This window comes from Macaca nemestrina, chromosome 4 (genome assembly GCF_043159975.1).
Source record: "Macaca nemestrina isolate mMacNem1 chromosome 4, mMacNem.hap1, whole genome shotgun sequence".
Taxonomy (NCBI): Eukaryota; Metazoa; Chordata; class Mammalia; order Primates; family Cercopithecidae; genus Macaca; species Macaca nemestrina.
In genome coordinates this window covers 53,682,529-53,700,474 of record NC_092128.1, presented here as the reverse complement: position 1 = coordinate 53,700,474, position 17,946 = coordinate 53,682,529, and the positions used below count along the sequence as shown (strand labels likewise).

At 45.9% G+C, this 17,946-nt stretch overlaps 2 long non-coding RNA genes across 3 annotated transcripts; one reads left to right on the top strand and one right to left on the bottom strand.

Annotated features, from left to right (window-relative positions):
• Positions 1 to 2,045: 2,045 nt before the first annotated feature.
• LOC139362770 (uncharacterized) lies at positions 2,046 to 5,085 on the bottom strand. 2 transcript variants are annotated; one of them, XR_011622053.1, is made up of 3 exons: positions 4,835 to 5,085; positions 3,871 to 4,006; positions 2,046 to 2,160 (listed from the first exon to the last, which is right to left on the bottom strand). It is a non-coding gene; the product is annotated as an uncharacterized lncRNA (long non-coding RNA). The 2 variants fall into 2 exon arrangements; XR_011622054.1 differs by having other exon boundaries at positions 3,871 to 3,977.
• LOC139362771 (uncharacterized) lies at positions 5,085 to 16,060 on the top strand. Its single transcript, XR_011622055.1, has 3 exons — positions 5,085 to 5,161; positions 14,146 to 14,231; positions 15,918 to 16,060. It is a non-coding gene; the product is annotated as an uncharacterized lncRNA (long non-coding RNA).
• The last annotated feature ends 1,886 nt before the right edge of the window (positions 16,061 to 17,946 follow it).

The window sequence follows — 17,946 nt, the reverse complement described above, 5'->3', positions numbered from 1 at the left end:
GGCACCGTATCTCCAGAGGGCAGGCCCACCTTGAGAATTGCTGAGCTATCTGGCAGGCCAGAAAAGCCCTGATCATCTGGGAGAACTAGAGGAGATTTTAGGGCTGTTTGGGTCCTTGGCGCAACTTTGAACAGAGAGAAGGGATAATGCTCTTGTCCCCAAAGTCTAGAGGAGGTGTTCTGAGGAGGGAAAGACTTACTCTCTGAAAAGACTTGAAAGCTGTGTGCCCAGGGCAAGGTGAGGTGCCTTATCCTGTAATCCCATCACTTTGGGAGGCCAAGGCAGGAAGATTGCTTGAGCCCAAGTTTGAGACTAGCCTGTAATGCAGGATTTTCTTCTCAGTCACTTTGCAAGCCAGAGACCTCTAGCCTGTGATTCCCTACCCAGGCCTCACTCTCCTGCAGCAGGAGACGGCCTGCCCACTCGGCCCACCCAGGCTGAGTCTGGCCTGTGCTCCAGTCCTGGAGTTCTTATCCTGAACCCGGGAAGAATGAAGATGCGCTGAGAATAGAAGAGTGAGCAAGGCAGGGAGTTTTATTGAGTGACAGAATAGCTCTCAGCGGAGAGGGGATCCGGGGGCTGTGGGGGGCAGGTTGGTCCCCCACCCCAACAGTCAGGTAGTTTTTCCCTGTGCTGCTGGGTCTGGGGCCTTTTATGGACTCAGAATGGGGAGTATGTGCGAGTTGGTGTGTGAATATGCAAAAAAGGTTAAAGACACCACTCAAAGGTGGGCACGACAATGTAGAAAACCAATCAGGAAAGGGTAGGTATATAATAGGTGAAGGGTGAGGATCAGTCAGAGGAAAACATGCCAAATGGGAAGACAAGTTCTCAGTCTGGTCTGAGGATTTAACTTGTAGCTTGGCTTTCAGGCTTTAAACTGTCTTTGGCTTGGAGGCGGGGTTTCACAACTGACTTACCCCTATGTGCCCAGGCATAAAATGGCTGCCTCCTGTTGCTATCACCTAGCCAACATGCAAAACCCCATCTCTACCAAAAATACAAACATTAGCCAGCTGTGGTGGCACACACCTGTAGTCCCAGCTACTCAAGAAGCTGAGTCATGAGACTCATTTGAACCTGGGAGGTGGAGGTTGCAGTGAGCTGAGATTGTGCCACTGTACTCCAGCCTGGGCAACAAAGCAAGCCTCTGTCTCAGAAACAAAACAAACAAAACACTATGTGCCCAAATCTGCGCCACTGGCTTGGGTTTGTAAGAAGGGTCTTTCAGAAGGATGTTGGAGGCTGGTCTACAAACTTTTTAATAGAATACTTAAAAAAAAAAAAAAAAATCACATGTGGAATCTCTTCCCATTACCCCTGTCCCCAAATACATACACAATAGATAAAAGAACACTATCCTGGAATTCACATAGAATAAGATCACATTTTCATGTTTTATTTTTTTGAGACTGAGTCTGTCACCCAGGCTGGAATGCAATGGTGCCATCTCGGCTTACTGCAACCTCCCCCTCCCAGGTTCAAGTGATTTCCCCACCTCAGCCTCCCAAGTGTCTAGGATTACAGGCACCTGCCATCATGCCCAGCTAATTTTTGTATTTTTGTATCTTTCTTACAGAAGCATGGCTGGCTGCCTGCGTGATCATAGTGACAGAGTTAACTGGAGCCTGGGGAGCTCTGACGCAGGGACAGAACTAAGCTGACAAAGTTGATGCATTGCTCTGGTGCCTGTGGATCCGAGGGCCCTCTCTGAAGCCTGGTTCCCGATGGGTTCCGGGGAGTTCGAAAACTACTGATGTGGACATTATTCTTCAGTATTTTTGTTTGTTTGATCCACTCCTCTGGGGACTTGCTTTACTTTCAGTGGTAGAAGGGGGAGTAAAGCATAAACACGAAGGCCCAAATTATGCGCCCCTCCTTCAAATTCTGGCTGTCTAAGCGCTTGATCCTGGAGGGTTGATCAAAGCTGTATGATCACTCAGGAAAGCGGCTCTGGCTCTGCTTCGCAGCCAGTACAGCAGAGGCCCGGCGATGACAACAGGGATAAGAAATGGAGGGGGAGCCTGCAGCAGTGACAGTGACTATGAGAAGCAGGAGACCACAGGCCTGGGGAGGAGGACGTGAGTCACAGCAGACAGAGGGGGCTGCTTTACCGTCTGCTGTCATGATATCCTTCGACTTGCCCAAGGCCAGAGTGGCCTAAACAAAACAAAGTGGAAAAAATGTCAGGAACATTCCTTAATAAGGGAGAGAAGACAAAGTCCTGGTCCCCTGTATATAGTGGTTTCTACTCAGTGCTATGAAGCACAAGACATTTGGTCTTCTCCTTGAGAACGTCATATATTATTTTTCTGAGACAGTCTTGCTCTGTCGCCCAGGCTGGAGTGCAGTGGTACCACCTTGGCTCACTGCAACCTCCGCCTCCCAGGTTCAAGTGATTCTCATGCCTCAGCCTCCCGAGTAGCTGGGACTACAGGCATATACCACCACACCCAGCTAATTTTTGTATTTTTTTTTGTAGAGATGGGGTTTCTCCATATTGCCTAGGCTGGTTTCAAACTCCTAAGCTCAAGTGATCTGCCCACCTTGGCCTCCCAAAGTGCTGGTATTACAGGTGTGAGCCACTGCACCTGGCCTATTTTTTATTTTTGTTGAGACAGGGTCTTGCTCTGTCACCCAGGTTGGAATACAGTGGTGTGATCACAACTCACTGCAGCCTCAACCCCTTGAACTCAAGCAATCTTCCTACCTCAGCCTCTAGAATAGGTTTGACTACAGGCACCCACCACCATGCCCAGCTATTTTTTTTTTTTTTTTGGTAGGGTTGGGGTTTCACTATGTTTCCCAGGCTAATCTCAAACTCCTGGGCTCAATCAGTGCTCCAACCTAGGCCTCCCACGTGCTGGGATTACAGGTGGGAGCCACTGCACCTGGCTGAGAACACATTTACTTACTCTTCAGGAGTTACTTGGTCCCTGAATAGCTCTGCTCTTTGTACTCTGGAACCTCAAATGACACTAACATTGCAATAATCTGATTTCCTCTGGCTATGAAGTTAGGCTGAGGAGAGCACAGTGGGCCCTGCTGACATCTTCCCAAGTTTCTGGTTGTTTTCCAACAAGTCTGGGTCCTTTCTCTGTCAGAGGAACACCACTGTGTGCTCAGCACTCTCTCAGTACAACTCAGATAGTGCCCTGCATTACCCATTGCCCTGGAAATCACACTGAAGAGAAGTGTGTGGATGCCACCTAGTGGAGTTAGCTATTCTCTGTTGGTGCCATCTGTTAATAGACCAAACTGGGCTTAATGAATCACCTTCAGTATCCTCATAGCATTGCTCCTTCCACAACTTGTCCTTCACCTCCTCATCACGCTTAATAATATTATGACTAATTCTTTTAGTGGTTGTGGAGTGGCTCCAGGTGGGGGGCATTCATGCTGTGGTCCTCACTCCAGGCAACACCTTGGAACCACCTGGGAGCCTTTAAAAAGTACTGACGTCTGTGCCCATTTCAGGCCATGAAACACAGTCTCCTGGGATGGGGCTGGGACATTGATGGTTTTGCTTTAAAGCTCTATTGAGGTATAATTAATACGATAAACCACACATTTTTAAATTGTTCTATGTGGTAAGTTTGTATACAGCCATGAAATCATCACCAGAGCAAGATAATGAACATTCATTCCCCAACCCCATCCCCAGGCAACCACTGACATACTACCTGTAACTAGAGATTTGTTCACAAATGGAACCATAGTATGTAGTTTTTTTTTTTGGTCTGGCTTCTTTCACTCAACATAATTTTTTGAGATTCATTGATGTTGTTACATGTATTAATATTTCATTCATTTTTATTCCTGAAGAGGATTCCACTGAATGTATATACCACAATTTGTTTACCCACTTACCTGTTGATGCACATTTGGGTTGTTTTCAGTTTTGGACTATTGCGACTAAAGCCACTATGAATATTCATATGCATGAATATACAATTTCATTTATCTCGCGGAAATACCTAGGAGTAGAATGGCTGGATGGTTGGTACTTAAAAAAAAAAAAAATTAACAGTCTCACTCTGTCATCCAAGCTGGAGTGCAGTGGTGTAATTAAGGCTTACTGCAGCCTGGACCTCCTGGACTCAAGTGATCCTCCCAGCTCAGCCTACTAAGAAGCTGGGACTACAGGCGTGCACCACCATGCCCAGCTAATTTTTTTTTTTTTTTTTTTTTTTTTGGTAGAGACTAGGTCTCACTATGTTGCCCAGGCTGGTCTTAAATTCCTGGACTCAAGTGATGTGCCTGCCTTGGCCTCCCAAAAGTGCTGGGATTACAGGTGTGAGCCACCATGCCCCACTTTGCTTTTTTAAGAGACAAGGTCTCACTCTTGCCCAGGCTTGAGTGCAGTGGCACAATTATGGCTCACTGCAGCCTTGAACTGAACTCTGGGCTCAAATAATCCTCCTGCCTTAATCTCCCAGGTAGCTAGGAGTACAGACACAGGCCACCACACCTGGCTAATTGAAAAAAAATTTAAGAGATGGGGTCTTGCTATGCTGCTCAGGCTAGTCTTAAACTCCTGGCCTTAAGCAATCCTCCTGCCTCGGTCTTCCAAACTGCTGGGATTATAGACATGAGCCATTGTGCCCGGCCATGTGTTTAATTTCTTAAGAAACTGTTTTCTGGAGTGGCTACACCATTTTGCATTTCCAAGCTGATAAGCATTAAACGCTTCCCACATTATTCTAATGGACAACCAGACCCGAGCCCCTGCATTACTTCAAGCTGGGTGGGTGGAGGCGAAGGGCTGGGCAGCCTTTGATCAGGAGTTCATGAGAGTTTGAGAGTACACAGCTTATGCTTGGTGTAGACTTACTCTGATTCTCCACCCAGCACAAACACTGCAGTCTCCTGGGAAGGCTTTTTGAAAATGCAGCATATCCCACTGCTTCATTTGACTAGCCTAAAAAAGAGAAATTTAAAAAAGGAAAATGCAGTGTCTGCTCTCTCTTCCCCCAGAGAGTCTGATAAAATTGCTTTGCTCTGAAAGTGGGAGTGTGGGCCTGTTTCAGTCGTCAGTTTATTAACAGCTCCCCCGCAGGGTTCTAGAGCATACATGGAGTGACCAACTTCCTGATTTGTTCTGGAGGGAGGGGTTTCCAGTACCATGAAACTTTCAGTGATAAAACTGGAAAAATCGCAGGTAAACTGGAATGCTTGGTCACCCTATGTGTGGACCACCAGCATAAAGACGCTGGGCTGGCCGGGCGCGGTGGCTCACGCCTGTAATCCCAGCACTTTGGGAGGCCGAGACGGGCGGATCACAAGGTCAGGAGATCCAGACCATCCTGGCGAACATGGTGAAACCCCCGTCTCTACTAAAAAAATATAAAAAACTTCAAGCCTGTAATCCCAGCACTTTGGGAGGCCGAGACGGGCGGATCACGAGGTCAGCAGATCGAGACCATCCTGGCTAACACGGTGACACCCTGTCTCTACTTAAAAAAAAAAAAAAAAAAAAAAAAACTAGCCGGGCGTGGTGGCGGGCGCCTGTAGTCCCAGCTCCTCAGGAGGCTGAGGCAGGAGAATGGCGTGAACCCGGGAGGCGGAGCTTGCAGTGAGCCAGGATCCGGCCACCGCACTCCAGCCTGGGCGACAGAGCGAGACTCTGCCTCAAAAAAAAAAAAAAAAAGAAAAAAAAGAAAAAAAAAAGACCCTGGGCTTTAGCGTCAGGCAGACTTGTCAGTCTGCCTGTCAGCCTTGAGTTATGGTTCAGGGTGTGTGTGTGTGTGTTGGGAGGGGAGGGAATTGTATAAAAGGGAAAGTGAGGAGACATGAGTGGCCAGAGCAGAGGCCTGATTTCCTCTCTCCATTTTTTGTTTCAACCAGAAACAAGTCAGAGATGGCTCAGCTAGGAGTTTTGGTTGCTATTAAAAAGGAGGGAAAAAAATATAAAGGGTAATTTCCTGAGAAAACAGGCAGTGTGCCGTAATGGCCTTTGGAGCCAGACTGCCTCACTTCCAATCCCAGTCTTACCACTGCCCATTAATAACTGTGTCACCTGGAGCAAAAAGCCTAGATTCTCTGCCTCAGTTTCCTCATGGATATAATGGGGTAATATATCTACCTCACAGGGGCTGTCTTGAGGACTGAATGAACCAATATATGTAAAGCTCTTAAAATGGCACCAGGCATGTACTAAATGTTTGCTATTATCATCTTAGTCTTGTGAGAGGAAATGGAATGAGAGGAAAAGAAGAATCTCTATAGTCTCTATAACCTATGTCTATAGGCTGTCCTGCTTGGTTTCCTATGGAAATGTTTTTGGAGTAACATTTCAGATTTTGTATGTGTGTTTTTTTGGTCCCAGGGTCTCACTCTGTTACCCAGGCTGGAGTGCAATGGTCCAATCACAGCTCACTGCAGCTTTGACCTCCCAAAGCACCACCATGCCTGGCTAATTAAAAAAATTTTTTTGTATGCAGATAGAAGTCTATGTTGCCCAGGGTTGTCTTGAACTCCTGGTCTCAAGTGATCCTTCCGTCTCAGCCTCCTTAAGTGCTGGGATTACAGACGTGAGCCACTGCACCCAGGCTTATGTTGTGTTTTTTCAAAACTATAGACTCTTGGTTCTAAATGGCAATGTAAGAGGAAGGTAAGATATTTATTATATGCTTAATATTTTTGTGCAAATCATAAGGGAGACATAAGTTTAGAATGTGATTTTACTTTCACCAAGTTGTTTCATTGGTGAGCTGCCTTTTTTTTTTTTTTTTTTTTTTGAGATGGAGTCTCGCCCTCTCTCACCCAGGCAGGAGTGTAGTGGTGCGATCTCAGCTTACTGCAGCTTCCACCTACTGGGTTCAAGTGATTCTCCTGTCTCAGCCTCCTGAGTAGCTGGGACTACAGGCATGTGCCACCACATCCAGCTAATTTTGTATTTTTAGTAGAGATGGGGTTGTGCCATGTTGGCCAGGCTGGTCTCGAACTCCTGACCTCAGGAGATCTACCCACCTTTGCCTCCCAATGTGCTGGGATTACAGGTATGAGCCACTGTGCCCAGCCAATGAGCTGCATTTTTAAAGTTAAAAAAACAAAAAACAAAAAACCCAGAACAGACTAATAGTGACAACTATTAGAACTCAAATCTCAAAAGTTCCATCTCAGTCTTTGTAAAATAACATTTAATATCTGAGGCAGTACAAGATGGACTCAAAAAGTGTATCCAAGGCCGGGCGCGGTGGCTCAAGCCTGTAATCCCAGCACTTTGGGAGGCCAAGACGGGCGGATCACGAGGTCAGGAGATCGAGACCATCCTGGCTAACACGGTGAAACCCCATCTCTACTAAAAAATACAAAAAATTAGCCGGGCGAGGTGACGGGCGCCTGTAGTCCCAGCTACTCGGGAGGCTGAGGCAGGAGAATGGCGTGAACCTGGGAGGCGGAGCTTGCAGTGAACTGAGATCTGGCCACTGCACTCCAGCCTGGGCGACAGAGCGAGACTCTGTCTCAAAAAAAAAAAAAAAAGTGTATCCAGCCTTTGGTCATTCTTCATGGACCTAAAAAAGCAAACATGCTTAAAACATTTTAAAACACTAAATTCATTTTACCAAACATGAAAGTATAGAACACATCGGGTGGCCACAGAATGAAGGATGGCAGGACAAGTTTGGGATCATGGGCCTATGATACCCACTTACAGTACTTCATTAAAAAAAACTTACTTCTGATGCTAATCTCTCATAACTGTAGAATCAGGAAATTGACATTGCTATAATACTATTAACTCAGCTACAGATCTTATTTGGATTTCACCAGTTTTTACATGCACACTTTTTTTCCCGTTTCATTTTTGAGGCTACTTCTGAATTTCAGAACATCATATTATAAACTGAGCGTAAATTTAGCTCCCATCACACTGGCTGGCTCTGTTTAAGCTTTAATTAGGTCTACCAAATTGAAGCCCAGAACAAAATTTATTAACACCAACACTCTTTGAGCTTCTGTATTATTTGTATAAAAGGTGACCATAAGGCCGGGCGCGGTGGCTCAAGCCTGTAATCCCAGTACTTTGGGAGGCCGAGGCGGGTGGATCACGAAGTCAGGAGATCGAGACCATCCTGGCTAACATGGTGAAACCCCGTCTCTACTAAAAATACAAAAAACTAGCCGGGCGTGGTGGCGGGCGCCTGTAGTCCCAGCTACTCGGAGGCTGAGGCAGGAGAATGGCGTAAACCCGGGAGGCGGAGCTTGCAGTGAGCCGAGATCGCGCCACTGCACTCCAGCCTGGGTGACACAGCGAGACTCCATCTCAAAAAAAAAAAAAAAAAAAAAAAAAAAAGGTGACCATAGATGATCTCCTGTTTACACAAGTTATATGGGGAAGTCAAGGACCCTTTCCCAAGAGGCTTCCCCACTTACTAGCTGTTACGATCTTGAACAAATTACTTGATCTCTTTCAACTTTGGTTTTCTCACCTGTAAAATGGAGATAATAATCTTACATACTTCATAGAGTTATTTTGAGAATTAGAAAAAATGTGAAACACATGATCAATAATGTTATTTGTTTACCACCACTGCCACCACCAGGGGAATCCTGTCCCTTTAGCCCCTTTCTTGATATCAGAGCAGTGCTGGTATGGCTTAGAGCTGGGAGTCTGCCCTGGGTGCAGACTAGAAGTCTTTGCTCTCCTGGCAGATGGTGAGGTAGAAGGATCTACTTTCTTATAGCTGGCATGATGGCCAGGTGGCATGCAATCCTGTCTTCCCTGGCTGAAACTGAGAATGCGTTTCCCAAAATGCTACCGTATTGATATTAGACTTCAGGTGCCTCATGGGACATAGGGGCCTCTATGGGTTGTCCTGCAACCTAATCACCCTTGATTTTACATTTAAATGAAGATTACATTAGGTTGCAAATGAAACATTTGGAGCATAGCCCACAGAGTGGGGATCTCTTATATGAGAAAGACAGATAATTAGTCATATATTATTTTTGAAACTAAGACATCACTTTGCCTGAATACCCTTTTCAAGCAGAAATATGGTTAAAAGTTAAAAATGGTAAAATTTTTAGTATTGAGTGTCGGTCACTTTCAAATGACAGCCAAGTTCTCATCATTGGCTTTAGGGGATACCTTATTTCACACAGTCGAACATGAATTAATATAGTATTGCTGGTCGCAGTCTATCTGCCGCATTGGACAGAATCGGCAGTATACTGGAGCTGGTTTGCACAGCCTCAGGAGGACCGATGGTGTCTCTTCTCAGCTCTGTGTTTAGTGAGGACAGGCTGCTGCTAGCTTGATATTAGCCATGGTGGGCATATTTCTGTCACAGAAATTCACAGATGCTTTCCGTCTCGCCCCCCAAAGGCTGTTGTTTCACATTTACCAGCTCCTTCATTGTTCATTCAACAATCGTTTGTTGTATGCCAACTGTATGCCTGACACTATTTAGGAGCTGAACAACACTGAACAAGACAGCCCAGGTCCTTCCCTCTTGGAATTTTAAGGTGATCTCTAAAGACAAATTCGATGTTCACAGAAATATGAAATATACATATTTTTGGAATGAAAAAGCCCCAGAATGTCAATGTAACCCATATGGTAATCCACACCAAGCTTTACAATACAAAATCTCCCTTGGAAAATTGAAGCAGATTGCTTTTAAAGACATCCCAGGCATTCCCTTTTTAACCATCTCCAGAGAAATAGATTCCACAAGTTTTCACTGTAATCAATTATTTTTTATCACTTTTTCTCCGGTCCTGCATCCACCCAGTCTCCTTAAGCTTCGAAGCGCAGGGCCAAACACTGTCCTTTGGTAAACATGAAGGTAAGATTACCTAATGGCTCCCATATATTTCTTCTTTCTTTTTTAAAATAGAGACAAGGTCTTGCTATGTTGCCCAGGCTGGTCTCATACTCCTGGGCTCAAGTGATCCTCCTGCTTCAGCCTCTCAAAGTTTTGGATTACAACTGTGAGCCACTGTGCCTGGCCTCTATTTTTTGTTAGTTTGTTTCCTTTGTTACTTTCATTTATTTTCTAAGGGTATGTTAAATTACCTGAAGAGCATGTAAATACAGATGCCTGGATTCCTGCTCCCTCTATAAATGCTGATTCAATTGGATTATGGGGAGGCCCAGGCAACTGGTAACTTATTTTGTAATGCTTTATAATTTTTAATTAAAAATTTAAAAATAGGTCTGGTATCCTTGAATCCTGAACCTCTGAGTGTTCCATTTAATTTCTTCAGAAAATAACCCTCCAGTTCCCTGCTAGGGGCTGGGGGAAGTCACCACTGGGCTGCACAGGTGAAGGGGACTTGGAGGGGGTCCAACAACCTCATGTGAGACTTTCAAACTCCCTTCTTCATTTTCAACATCTTGTTGCACCCCCTCCTATGTGGTACCTACTGCCTCTGGGAGATGGGAGGAGAAAATGGGCTTCTCATCAATATTCTCCTCCAACTACTTTAACTTTCTTCTTTCTGATAAGATAATTATCACTCTAAGTCTACCATTTACCTTTTGTGTGTGTATAAACTTTCAAATTTAAGAGTGAATAAAATGAACATATCTTAAGTATATAACCTCATAAATATTTCACAAGTGATTAGATTCATTTAACAAGCTCCCAGGTCAAGATACAGAGCATTTCCAGCACTGCGGAAATCTCTCTTGTGCCCCCCAAAGGTAACCACTGTTCTATTTATCAGTCTGTTTGTATTCATGGCTTTCATTCGCCAAGGTTACTTTGAATGCCAATTCATTAATTAAAATGTTAAACAATGCTGGGCTCAGCATGGGCCTGGCAGGAACATCCTCCCAGTGCTGGAAGGTGAGTACAGACTTGGAGGCTCCCTCTCTGGGTCTGTCCTACAGCAGAGTCAACTGGTCCTCTTCTCCATGTGGAACATCTAGCCCATGTCAAAATGTTCTCAGTTTACTGAGTTGTACAGAACCAAAAGACATGTACGAATTGAAAACAAAAAGCTGCCTCTGATTCTTCCCAAAAGATAAGCTCCAGGATCCCCGAGATTTTCACTGCCCATGTCCTTCTGTTCCCTGGGGCTCTGCTTTGCCCTATTCCAATAATATGCAAGAATCATTACCCTCCTCCCCCAACCTGCAAGTCGTGTTTAGATTGAGGAACATGGAAGAGATTTTTGGGATACCAAGGGGACTAAAGTTTGGCTATGAAATCAATAAGTGAAGTGGGTTGAGAGAAAATGAAAATTCTAATACAGACTTCAGAAGCTATTATTATTATTTTTTTGAGATGGAGTCTTGCTCTGTTGCCTAGGCTGGAGTGCAGTGATCTCAGCTCACTGCAATCTCTGCCTCCCAGGTTCAAGCGATTCTCTTGCCTCAGCCTCCTGAGTAGCTGGGACTACAGACACGTGCTACCACGCCTGGCTAATTTTTGTATTTTTAGTAGAGACGTGGCTTCACCATGTTGGCCAGGCTGGTCTCGGACTCCTGACCTCGAATGATCCACTCACTTTGGCCTCTCTAAGTATTGGGATTACAGGCATGAGCCATTGTGCCCAGCTAATTTTTTTTTTTTTTTTTTTGGCAGAGTCTCTCTCTCTGTTGCTCAGGCTGGAGTGCAGTGGCGTAACCTTGGCTCATGGCAACCTCCACCTCCCAGGCTCGAGCCATCCTCCCACCTCAGCCTCCTGAGTAACTGAGACTACAGACACGTGCCACCATGCCTGGCTAATTTTTGTATTTTTGGTATAGGCAGGTTTTCGCCATGTTGCCCATGCTGGAGAAGCTCCTATTTTAATAGCAGCTTTCTCAGTACTTGTTCAGGTTGCAAAGGAAGCAAACACTTTTGTGATGATGCTGTCTGCTTTACAAATTTACTAAAAATATTTGATGGCTGAAGGGGAAACCCAGAAAAGTCCCACCATTTAAAAAATGGAGAACCTTCCCAAAGTTAATGACCTTAGATCAGATTCAAGTTTTGAATTATCTCAATAAATGCAGCACCTCCAAGCTGCTGCAAGCTTCCCACAGTGATTCTCCAGTGATTCAGGCTTGAATAGGATTGATTTGGTTTTTGAGGCATTCAGCTTTCTTTGCATCTTCTTCATTTACTTTTCTAGTTGAATGGCTTATGAAGATGTGATGAATAGAAAATAAACTTATTAAAATACATTCCTGGGAACTTTATCAGAAACATGGGAACTTAAAACCTGCTGCTCTGAATAGCCTCAGTGAGATCAGAACGCAAGAAATAATCCATTAGGCAAGTAGTTATTGCTCAATGGAAAAAAACAAAAAGGAGAAAAATATTTTAGTAAAATAAAAACCTAAGTAAACCAACTAGAGGACACATTGAATTTTTTTTTTTTTTTTTTTTGAGATGGAGTCTCACCCTGTCACCCAGGCTGGAGTACAGTGGTGTAATCTCAGCTCACTGCAACCTCTGCCTACTGGGTTCAAGAGATTCTCCTGCCTCAGTCTCCCAAATGGCTGGGATTACAGGTGCCTGCCACCACGTCTGACTAGTTTGTGTTTTTAGTAGAGATGGGGTTTCACCATGTTGGCCAGGCTGGTCTTGAACTCCTGACCTCAGGTGATCCACCCGCCTTGGCCTCCCAAAGTGCTGGGATTACAGGCGTGAGCCACCGTGCCTGGCTGACACACTGAATTTTTAAACACCTTTATGGAAATACTCACAGTGGTATAGGAAGAACAGTCTGTGGGTAGAGTTTTCTTTTTTCTTTTTTTTTTTTTTTTTTTTTTGAGATAGAGTCTTGCTTTGTCACCCAGACTGGAGTGTAGTGGCAAGATCTCGGCTCACTGCAACCTCTGCCTCCCGGATTCAAGCGATTCTCCTGCCTCAGCCTCCCAAGTAGCTAGGATTACAGGTATATGCCACCACGCCCAAGTAATTTTTGTGTTTTTAGTAGAGATGGGTTTTTGCCATGTTGTCCAGGCTGGGTTTGAACTCCTGACCTCAAGTGATCCACCCACTTCGGCCTCCCAAAGTGCTGGGATTATAGGTGTGAGCCACTGCGCCTGGCTGGTAGAGTTTCTTTCTACAGGAGGAAATGAAGTACAATGGAAAGAGCACTGTGTTGAAAGAACAATTAGGCTTGACCAACAGCCAGCTGTGAGGTCTTAGTACCTCATTTGAACTGTCTCAGTCTTGGCCAGGCATAGTGGCTCATGCCTGTAATCCCAGCCCTTTGGGAAGCCAAGAAGGGTGGACAGCTCGAGTACAGGAGTTTGAGACCAGGCTGGGCAACATGGTGAAACCCCATCTCTACTAAAAATACAAAAAGTTAGCTGGGTGTGGTGGCATGCACTCGTGGTCCCAGCTACTCGGTGAGCTGAGGCCGGAGGATCACTTGAGCTTAGGAGGTCGAGGTTGCAGTGAGCCCTGATTGTGCTAGCCTGGGCGACAGAGTGAGACACTGTCTCAAAAAAAAGTCCCTTACGAAACCAAAAATAAGCTGTCTCACCTGTAGCAGAGGGTTCTACAGTTAAGATCACTTCCAGCTTCCTATGGTTCTTCTAGGCCTATGACTAGTTTTGTAAGAGGCTTCACAGAGTTCTGGCTTTGGAAAAAACAGAACGTATAGGCCCCTTTCACAACAGAGCTTGATGTTACCCAGGCCAGTGCACAGTGACGGACTGCCAGCCACAGACAAGGCTCTCAGCGAACTGGTGGGCAAAAGAATTCCTTGGTGCAGGAAGTGCCACACTGCCGTTTTGTGATGGTGGGCAATACAATTTTATAAACATTTATTCAACGTGCCTACTATGTGTCAAGTTTCAGTTCTGCTTCCTCTGGTTTTCTGTTCTGCACCATAGTGAAAATATTCACTTGGGACTGAGGCAAAATGGCAAAAAATCTGCCTTAGTTTGCCTGACAGCTTTGACTCCGAGTGGCCTTGCTCTGCTCTTCGGGCACTCCAACCACTCCCCAAGATGATCTTCTCCATGTCAGGACCTTAGATTATGAATCTTAAATGTGCTCTCAGCACTGTCTGGCAATTTAGTTCTTTTGAGACAGAGTCTCGCGCTGTCACCCAGGCTGGAGTGCCGTGGCTTGATCATAGCCCAATGCAGCCTTGAACTCTTGGGCTCAAAGAATCCTCCCACTGGGACTGCAGACACTCGCCACCATCCCTGGCTAATTTTTTTTTTTTTTTTTTTTTTAATAGAGGTGGGGTTTCGCCATGTTGCCGTCTTGAACTCCTGGACTCAAGCAATCCACCTGCCTTGGCCTCCCAAAGTGCTAGGATTACAGGTGTGAACCACTAAGCCCAGCTGTTAATTATTTCTTTACTTTTCTCAAACTTCTCCCAAGCTCTCATACACATTCTTCTTGTCTCATGGTCACTCAGAAAATGGAAGCCATCAGCCGGGCATTCCCTCATCTTCCCAGTAATAAATCTATGAGCTGACTTCCTTCCCATTACCTTAGAGGTGTCCCTCTTTCTACAAAGGCCAGTATCTCCCTCCTGCCATCTCAAGGACTTTTTTTTTTTTTTTTTTTTAGTCAGATAACTCTCTTTTAAATCATCCTGTATGAGTCTGTTTTCATACCGCTATAAAGAACTACCTGGGACTGGGTAATTTCTAAAGGAAAGAGGTTTAATTGACTCACAGTTCAGCATGGCTGGGGAGGCCTCAGGAAACTCACAATCATGGTGGAAGGCGAAGGGTAAGCACGACGCATTCTTCACAAGGCAGCAAGAAGGAGACGTGCCTGAGTGAACACGGGGGTGGGAGGGAAGAGCCCCTTATAAAACCATCAGATCTCGTGAGAACTCACTCACTATCAGGAAACTCACATGGGAGAACCGTCCCCATGATTCAATTACCTCCACCTGGTCTCTCCCTTAACAGGTGGGGATTCTGGAGATTACAACTCAGGATGAGATTTGTGTGGGGACACAAAGCCTAATCATACCACACCTCTTTCTCTTGCTTTCTTAACCTCTCCCTCTCCTATTTACCTCAGTCTTACCAGCATATGGATTATAATCTGGTCTCTCCTCCCTCGAAAAACAAAACAAAAACCACAAAATCCAAAGCCTCCCTCGGGCTGTCTAAACTTCTTAGGATTTGTCTGTCTGCACACGGAATTCCCTTGCTTAGCTCTCATGCACCCTCCAAACCACTCCAATCTGGCTTTGCCCACACTCCATCCTCCCATGCCAACTCTACTCTGTCACACCTGTTTTCCTGAGGCCACTGTGATATGTTGAATAGTGGCTCCCAAAAGATATGTCCTAACCCCCAGACCCTGCCAGTGTGACCTTATTTGGAAAAACAGAATTTGTGGATGTTAGGCATCTCCAGATGAGATCATCCAGGATTTAGGGTGGGCCTTAAGTTTAATAACAGGTGTCCTTGTGAAAGAAAGGCAGTGGGAGATTTAAGACATATGAGAAACAGGAGAGAGGGCCATGTGAATGTGGAAGCAGATTTGAGGGTTGTGTCTCTAAGTCAGGGAAGCCAAGGATAGCAGTCAACAGAAGCTGGAAGAGGCAAGGAAGGATTTTCTGCTAGAGCCTTGGGAGGGAATGCAGCCTGCGGACACCTTGATTTTGGACTTCTGGTCTCCAGAATCATGGGAGAATAGATGTATGTCGCTTTAAACCAGCATATTGTGGTCATTTGTCATGGTAGCCCTAGGAAACTAATAATTCACCAATGACCGCCACGTTGCTAAGCCCTAGACATGCCGCCATCCCTGTCTTCCACTTTGCAGCAACACTTGGTTCAGCTAACTGCTCCTTCCCCATAACATGTACAGTCCTGGCTTCCAGGGAACCACTTTCTGCTGGGGTCACTCTTTGCTTTGAAGGGCTTCATCTTAGGGTTCCCTGATAGCTTTCTGGCTCTACCCAATCTCTCTTCTTTTCTCCCTTTACATTCTCTCAGGTAATCACAACAATGTGTTTTTTTTTTTTTTTTTTTTAAGTAGAGACGAGGTTTCACCACATTGACCAGGCTGATCTCGAACTCCTGACTTCAAGTGATCTGCCCGCCTTGGCCTCCCAAAGTGCTGGTATCACAGGTGTGAGCCACCGTGCCCAGTCTGCTTCCGATCTTCAATAAACCCTCTTGCTGCCAGCCCCTCAAAAAGCCTCTTTCTCTTTTGGTTTTCCACATCTGAAGAAATGACATCTCCAACCAACATAATTGCTCTACCAGAGACCTGTGAGTCATTCTTTTTTTTTTTTTGAGACGGAGTCTTGCTCTGTCACCCAGGCTGGAGTGCAGTGGCCGGATCTCAGCTCACTGCAAGCTCCGCCTCCTGGGTCTACGCCATTCTCCTGCCTCAGCCTCCCGAGTAGCTGGGACTACAGGCGCCCGCCACCTCGCCCAGCTAGTTTTTTTTTGTATTTTTTTGGTAGAGACGGGGTTTCACCGTGTTAGCCAGGCTGGTCTCGATTTCCTGACCTCGTGATCCACCCGTCTCGGTCTCCCAAAGTGCTGGGATTACAGGCTTGAGCCACCGTGCCCGGCCAAGTCATTCTTTACCTAAACAAATCTCGTCAATTTCATATCTAAGGCCGGGCGCGGTGGCTCAAGCCTGTAATCCCAGCACTTTGGGAGGCCGAGACGGGCAGATCACTAGTTCAGGAGATCAAGACCATCCTGGCTAACACGGTGAAACCCCGTCTCTACTAAAAACAATACAAAAAACTAGCCGGGCGAGGTGGCGGGCGCCTGTAGTCCCAGCTACTCAGGAGGCTGAGACAGGAGAATGGCCCGAACCCGGGAGGCGGAGCTTGCAGTGAGCTGAGATCCGGCCACTGCACTCCAGCCTGGGCGACAGAGCGAGACTCCGTCTCAAAAAAAAAAAAAAAAAAAAAAAAAAAAAAAAAAAATTTCATATCTAAAATACATATATCTTGAATCCACTTTTCTTTTTTTTTTTTTTGAGATGGGGTCTCTGTTGCCCAGGTCGGAGCACAGTGGTGTGAGAATGGCTCATTGCAACCTTTGTTACAGTGGGTATCTAGTTAGGCATGGGCAGGGCAGGAGAGAGCTCCCTCACTCCCCACACACCAGGAGAGTCGGGTGGCCCTCAGGGGGTGGTCAGGCAGTTGTTAACTGTTTCTCTAAAGTAATAATTGGTCACAGTGGTGCCAGGCAAAGGCAGCCTCCTAACAGAAAACACCTGAAACTATCAGCCGCTTCCCAATAAGATCTCAGCAGTGGGGAGAAGTAACGCAAGATCCTGGAAGTAGGCCAATGGATAAAACCCCCAAGTCAAGAGGTCAAGATGCACACTTGGTTTCTCAAGTTGCCTGCTTGGTCCTCTTCCAAGTTGTACTTTCCTTCTTTCCTTTCCTTACTGCTCTAAAGCTTTTCTTTTCTTTTTTTGAGATGGTGTCTCGCTCTGTTGCCCAGGCTGGTGCGCAGTGACGTGATCTCAGCTCACTGCAACCTCTGCCTCCCAGGTTCAAGTGATTCTTGTGCCTCAGCCTCCTGACTTCTCGCTGGGATTACATGCACATAAACGACCATGCCCGGCTAATCTTTTTTCGGAACAGAGTCTCACTCCTTCATCCAGGCTGGAGTGCAGTGGTGCAATCTCGGCTCACAGTAACCTCCACCTCCCGAGTTCAAGTGCTTCTCCTGCCCCAGCCTCCCAAGTAGCTGGGATTACAAACATGCACCACCATGCCCAGCTCATTTTTGTAGTTTTAGTAGAGACGACGTTTCACCACATTGGCCATGCTGGTCCCAAGCTGACCTCAGGGGATCCACCTGCCTTGGCCTCCTGAAATGTTGGGATTACAGGTGTGAGTCACTGCGCCCAGCCTCTAGAGCTTTTTAATAAACTTTCACTCCTGCTCTTAAACTTGCCTCCATCTCTTCTTCTGCCTTATGCCCCAGTTGAATTCTTTCTTCTGAGGAGGCAAGAACTGAGGTTGCTGCAGATACATATGGATTTGCCACCAGTAACTTGGAAACCTTCCACGGGTAACACCTTGACCTAC